The sequence below is a fragment of the Silene latifolia genome, chromosome 3 (genome assembly GCF_048544455.1).
Source record: "Silene latifolia isolate original U9 population chromosome 3, ASM4854445v1, whole genome shotgun sequence".
Taxonomy (NCBI): Eukaryota; Viridiplantae; Streptophyta; class Magnoliopsida; order Caryophyllales; family Caryophyllaceae; genus Silene; species Silene latifolia.
In genome coordinates, this window is record NC_133528.1 from 51,892,223 (window position 1) to 51,897,650 (window position 5,428).

General features: G+C 39.7%; 1 pseudogene; it reads right to left on the bottom strand.

The window, feature by feature from the left end:
• Positions 1–1,635: 1,635 nt before the first annotated feature.
• Positions 1,636–1,734, bottom strand: LOC141650106 (small nucleolar RNA R71; annotated as a pseudogene).
• Positions 1,735–5,428: the final 3,694 nt, after the last annotated feature.

Sequence of the window (5,428 nt, forward strand, 5' to 3'; positions counted from 1 at the left end):
ACTATTTGGGGTTTATTGAATAATTGACAACTCTTCATCATTCATCAAGTGTTCTTCTATTATTCTTTGCGTATTATTTGGATCATCCTTAAGTTGGTATAATCCCTTTTACCCTTTGCTTTATTATTGTTCATTACTTTACTCATTCACCATGTTTAACCTTGTTAGTATGATTGTCACCCTTATTAGCATTTTTACCATGATCATGAGTGAGTAGTCTTCTAGCTAGGGTTAATGGGGGATTAAGGGAATTAATCATGGGTGTAGATCCATACTTAATTTAATGTGTTTTCATATGATTGCTTGCTTGTTGTAGTTCCAACTTAGGCACATGTTATGCTTGATGAAATGCTTGATTGAAAACCTAGCATGAATCCCCTATCCATTCAACAAGACTTGTAAGATATAAAATAACTCAATCCTGGTTAGACCATGCATATAGTTGAATAGGAAGAAACTATATCAACTTGTAGGTGTTGTAAAGTCTTGACCGACTCGGCTCCGGGACCCAAATCTTCCTAGGAATTGTAAGACATAAACTAACTCGATTCCACTACAACAATGATTTGCTTGCATCTATGTAAAATTGTTTGTATGATCTTCACCATGATTCCCCTATGAACCCATGACACTCTAGTGCCTTAATCAATTGTTTACAAACTCTATTTGTTTACTTGCTTTGTTTTGCTTTTAATTCTTTACACTTCATTGTTAAGTAGTTTACATTGCAAACCTCAAACTCAACCCAAATTGTGACACCCTAAGACATAGCTTTTTACAACCGATAACTTAATCCAATACCCGTCCCTTGGGATTCGACCTTTACTTACCACTCTACTAAGAGTAGTTAGTTGAGTTTATAAATAGTGTTTGATAGGCAGAATAGACGACAATTCGACCCTCATCAAAATGGCGCCATTGCCGGGGACGGTGTTTAATTGAATTGTTATCATTTGTTGTTTTTAGTTGTGTCTTTCATAGCCTTGGGGAAGTCAAATATCTCAAGGTAGTTTTAATTGTTTTCTAGTTGTTTGATTTTTTCATGTCTAGGAGATCACAAGGTGGAATTTTGCCTATTGATCCCGATAGTGAAAGAACCTTGACCAATATTAGAAGAGTTGTTAGAGGAACTTCGACAATTGTGGATATTGGATAACTTGTGGACATTGGTATCGTCCAATCGGATAGTGTTGAGTTTACCATCACCTTTGCAAGACAATGAGAGGAAAACCCAATTGCAAACCAACCAAAAAATTAACCTACAATGCCTAAGTTTTCATCTCATTCCGTACCAACCGAGGAGAACCTACCAAATGGTACTCCAACACCATCTCACTTAACCGGTAATTTCATTGCCAAATCCGCATTCATACAATTAGTTGAGAGAAGTCAATTTGGAGGGATGCCTAGTGAGGATCCTCATTTACATATGGAGTTTTTGTGACTATTGTGATGCAATCTCTTAAACGGGGGTGACTCAAGACCAAATTCGATATTTCCTTTTTCCTTGATCGGAACCGCAAAGCAATGGTTAAAAAGCCTAGAAAAGGCTACTCTTGGTATTGATTCATGGAAGAAGTTAGCACTTGCCTTCTACAAGAAGTTATATCCTCCGGAGAAGACCAACGTGTTAAGAGCCCAAATCACCGAGTTCAAGCAAAGAGATGAAGAGTCCTTATATGAGGCATGGGAAAGATTCAAAGATACATGTCGCTCTTGTCCTCATCATGGACTAAGTGAATGGTTTCTTGTTCAATAATTTTGGAATGGGTTGTATGAAGATGCAAGGAATGTGCTTATAAATGTGGGTTCTAATGGAAGATTCACCGAGGTTGATGACAACCAAACTTGGGCAAAGATAGAAGAGATGGTAGTTCATAACTCTCAATATAGTAGGCCAAGAAAAGCTACTAGGGGAGGGAGACATGAAGTTGACTCCGTCACACAATTGAGTGCCGATTTGGGTGCCCAACTAAGCTCCCATATTGACACATTGAACTTGAAATTTGAGAAGGCCCTAGCCAAGATGAATGAGGCTTCTCAATCATCAAAGCAACATGTCAATGCCTTGATGACAAGTTCCTCTATCCCAAATGGAGTGTGTGAGAATTGTAGAATCTTGTGACATGATCAACAAGAGTGTAGGGGTACAAGTGAGCAAGTGAATGCTTTCCAAGCATACAAAAATGGCACCCCTTACTCCAACTATTACAATGAAAATACCAAATTCCACCCAAACTTCTCATACAAAAGCCAAAATGTTCAAAATCCTCAACCCACATACACCCCACCTCCAATGAGAAACCCTACTCAAAGACCACACTTCAACCAAAACAAACCCTCTTACAATCATTCCAATGACCAAGCTTTTGATGTTCAAAAAGCGGTCCTCCAAATGCAAAAGAGCCAACAAGATTTATTTGCCCAAATGCAAAGAGATAGCCAAGCCAAAGACACTACCATCAACAATATCAATGCCAATGCTCACACCAAGATGTTGGAGACTCAATTGTCTCAATTGGCCTCTTCAAGTTCCCAAAGACAAAAAGGACAATTACCTGCTTAAGGTAATCCTCTTAGAAGACATGAGACTATCAATGCCATCGACTTGAAAAGTGGTACAAGGTATGAGGAACCTAAGATGCCCATTGAAGAGGATGTTGTTGAAGAAAATGTCAAGCAAAGTGATGTGATTGAACCATTGAAAAGGAATCCTAAGGTGGTAGAGCCAACTACCAATGACTCATCAAAGAAGAGAAATGAAGAGAAGGCCAAAGAAGTTGAGAAAGAGGCTATTGTGATTAGACTTCCATTCCAAAGTCACCAAGCCAAGCCCAAGCTTGATGAGCAACTTGGAAAGTTCATGGAGATTGTGAAGAACTTGGAGGTTTCTTTACCATTCACAGAACTAATAGACCATGTTCCGGCCCATGCAAAATACATGAAAGATATCCTTACCAAGAAGAAGTCCATAAGGAAGTTGGAAACCATTGCCTTCACAAATATTAGTAGTGAAATCCTTCAAGGGAATCCCCCACCTAAGCTCAAAGATCCGGGAAGCTTCTCCATTCCATGTACCATTGGTGACACCAAAATCAACAAAGCACTATGTGATCTAGGTACAAGTGTGAGTGTCATGACATATTCGGTATGTGAAAGGCTAGGAGTGGGAGAGTTCAAGTGCACTAACATGACCTTACAAATGGCGGACCGGACAATAAAGAAACCACTAGGGATATGGGAAGATATACCCGTGAGAGTTGTAAAGTTTTTCATACCGGTGGACTTTGTTATTGTTGACATGGAGGAAGATTCCAACATTCCAATCATTCTAGGAAGACCATTCCTACACATCGCCGGAGCGGTGATTGATGTAAAGCACGGGATGCTCACACTTGAAGTTGGCGATGAAACAATCATGTTTAATCTTGACAAGACTATGAGAGCTTCCAACTTGCTTGAGCCATGCTTTATGGTTGATCACTATAGCCGAGAAGGTGACAAGAAGAAGATGAAATCTCCATTCCAAGGACAAGTGAAAGATGGAAATCTCAAAGAGAAGGGCAAAGAAACACCGCCCAATTGGAAGGAAGATATTGATGATGTTGAAATGGCTCTATTCAGAGAGCATGAAAATTTTCACAACAAGAATGAGAGCTTTCAAAGCTCACCCATGACAAGTACCATTGGAGGCCTCTTTGACCATAACAACCAAGAAGGAGAGTGCCTCTTGCTAACCCATGATCCACCCAACATAGGGAAATAAGCAAAGGAAGTATGTGGTCTATGGAATGACGAGTTTGAAGGACTTGTTAACCCTTACATTAGGAATGCTATGACCCTAGACCAAGGCTATGTATATCCTTGTCATCCCTTTGACTCGGACTACTACATGCATGAAGACAACAATGTGCCAAGGTCTATGCTAGACCTCTATCATAATAATAAACAAGCATTTGACTACTTCTTCAAGGCGTTGAACAACATCAACAACGTCCTTGCTTTACCCCCTCGACACTTTTCAAGAAAAGGAGAGTTTGGTGGAGTCCCACCTAAACCACCATTTGTAAATATTCTAACCTCTTAACTTGCATTTCATGTAACTTGTACATTATTCAATTTTTGCATTGCATTTTATATGCCTTGTTATTTAATTCTTGTTACAAGAGAGCAAGTGAGGGAGGGATTTTGATGTATTTTGAATGTGTAGTGTTTGATGATCAAGTGTAGGGAAGCAATTACCTAGGTGTAGATACCCAGTATCTGCACCTTCCAAAAACCATCCGATGATGATCGGACTATGTGTTTTTGATATGCGTGCGTGGATTGGCTATACATGAGACAGTTTAATGCATTATTAGGATATGAAAAATGGTTTCAAAAATTGTTTTCTAACTTCATGTGCATTAAAACAACACTATTTAGAGTTAAAACCATCTTTAGACCCAACACCGACTCAGAAACCCGCAACTCGAGTCAACCCGAGTAAACCCGAGTCTTGAATGTCAAAAATAATGCCATGAATGGTTTTATCTTGCCATTTGAATTAAAATGACACTAATTAGAGTTAAAACCGACACCGGGCCAAAAACCAACTCAAAATTCAAATCCCAACTGAACACGGGTCAAACCCGACTCAAGCACAAAATACCTACCCCAAGTAACACCCAAAATTATCTTATTAGATGCCCATATTGTTACATGACATCTTATTTGATTACCACAAAACAAACTAACCAAACAATGGATGGAGCAATGGCCACGTCCAAATTGAAAGGGACAGTACGCCCCATTGGAGCACTAGGTGGCTCGCGCCTCAACGGGCCTCTCCTTGGCCAGCAAGGAAATTCAACCGACTTGCTACCATCCCCATTTCTCTATAAATACCCACCTTCATATACCATAATCCTCACGCGAGCGTCCGCTCCCTTACATCTCCCTTAAACTTCTAGACTCGACTTCTTAAGTAAAAAAATCGACACGTGTTTTCGACCTACCGATCGAAAACACAAGCCTCACACATTTTGTTTGGTACCGTCGCCGTGCATTCGACCGACCCATTCGACCAACTCAACATTAATCAACATGTTTTTCAACAACATATTTTCAACTCATTTTCAAAACAAAATCCTTTTTTAAGGCACTCTTTTAAACTTCTTTGATCGCGAGTAGTCACAACGATAAAACCGTCTCTAAAGTCGTCTACCTCGCAAACATCAATACACGTAAGTGTGAGGGTGTAAACAACTCACTTATTTCATGTCTTTGCTATTTTTAAGCATGAACAATGCATAACATAATCCAAAAATAGGAGAAATTAGCCAAAACCGGATTTTGGCCTGAGACAGGGGCTATTTGCGTAGCAGGGGAGCTCGCGCCTCTATGCCCTCTCAGGCCTTAATCCAGCCGTGTTTGTGTTCATCTTTTC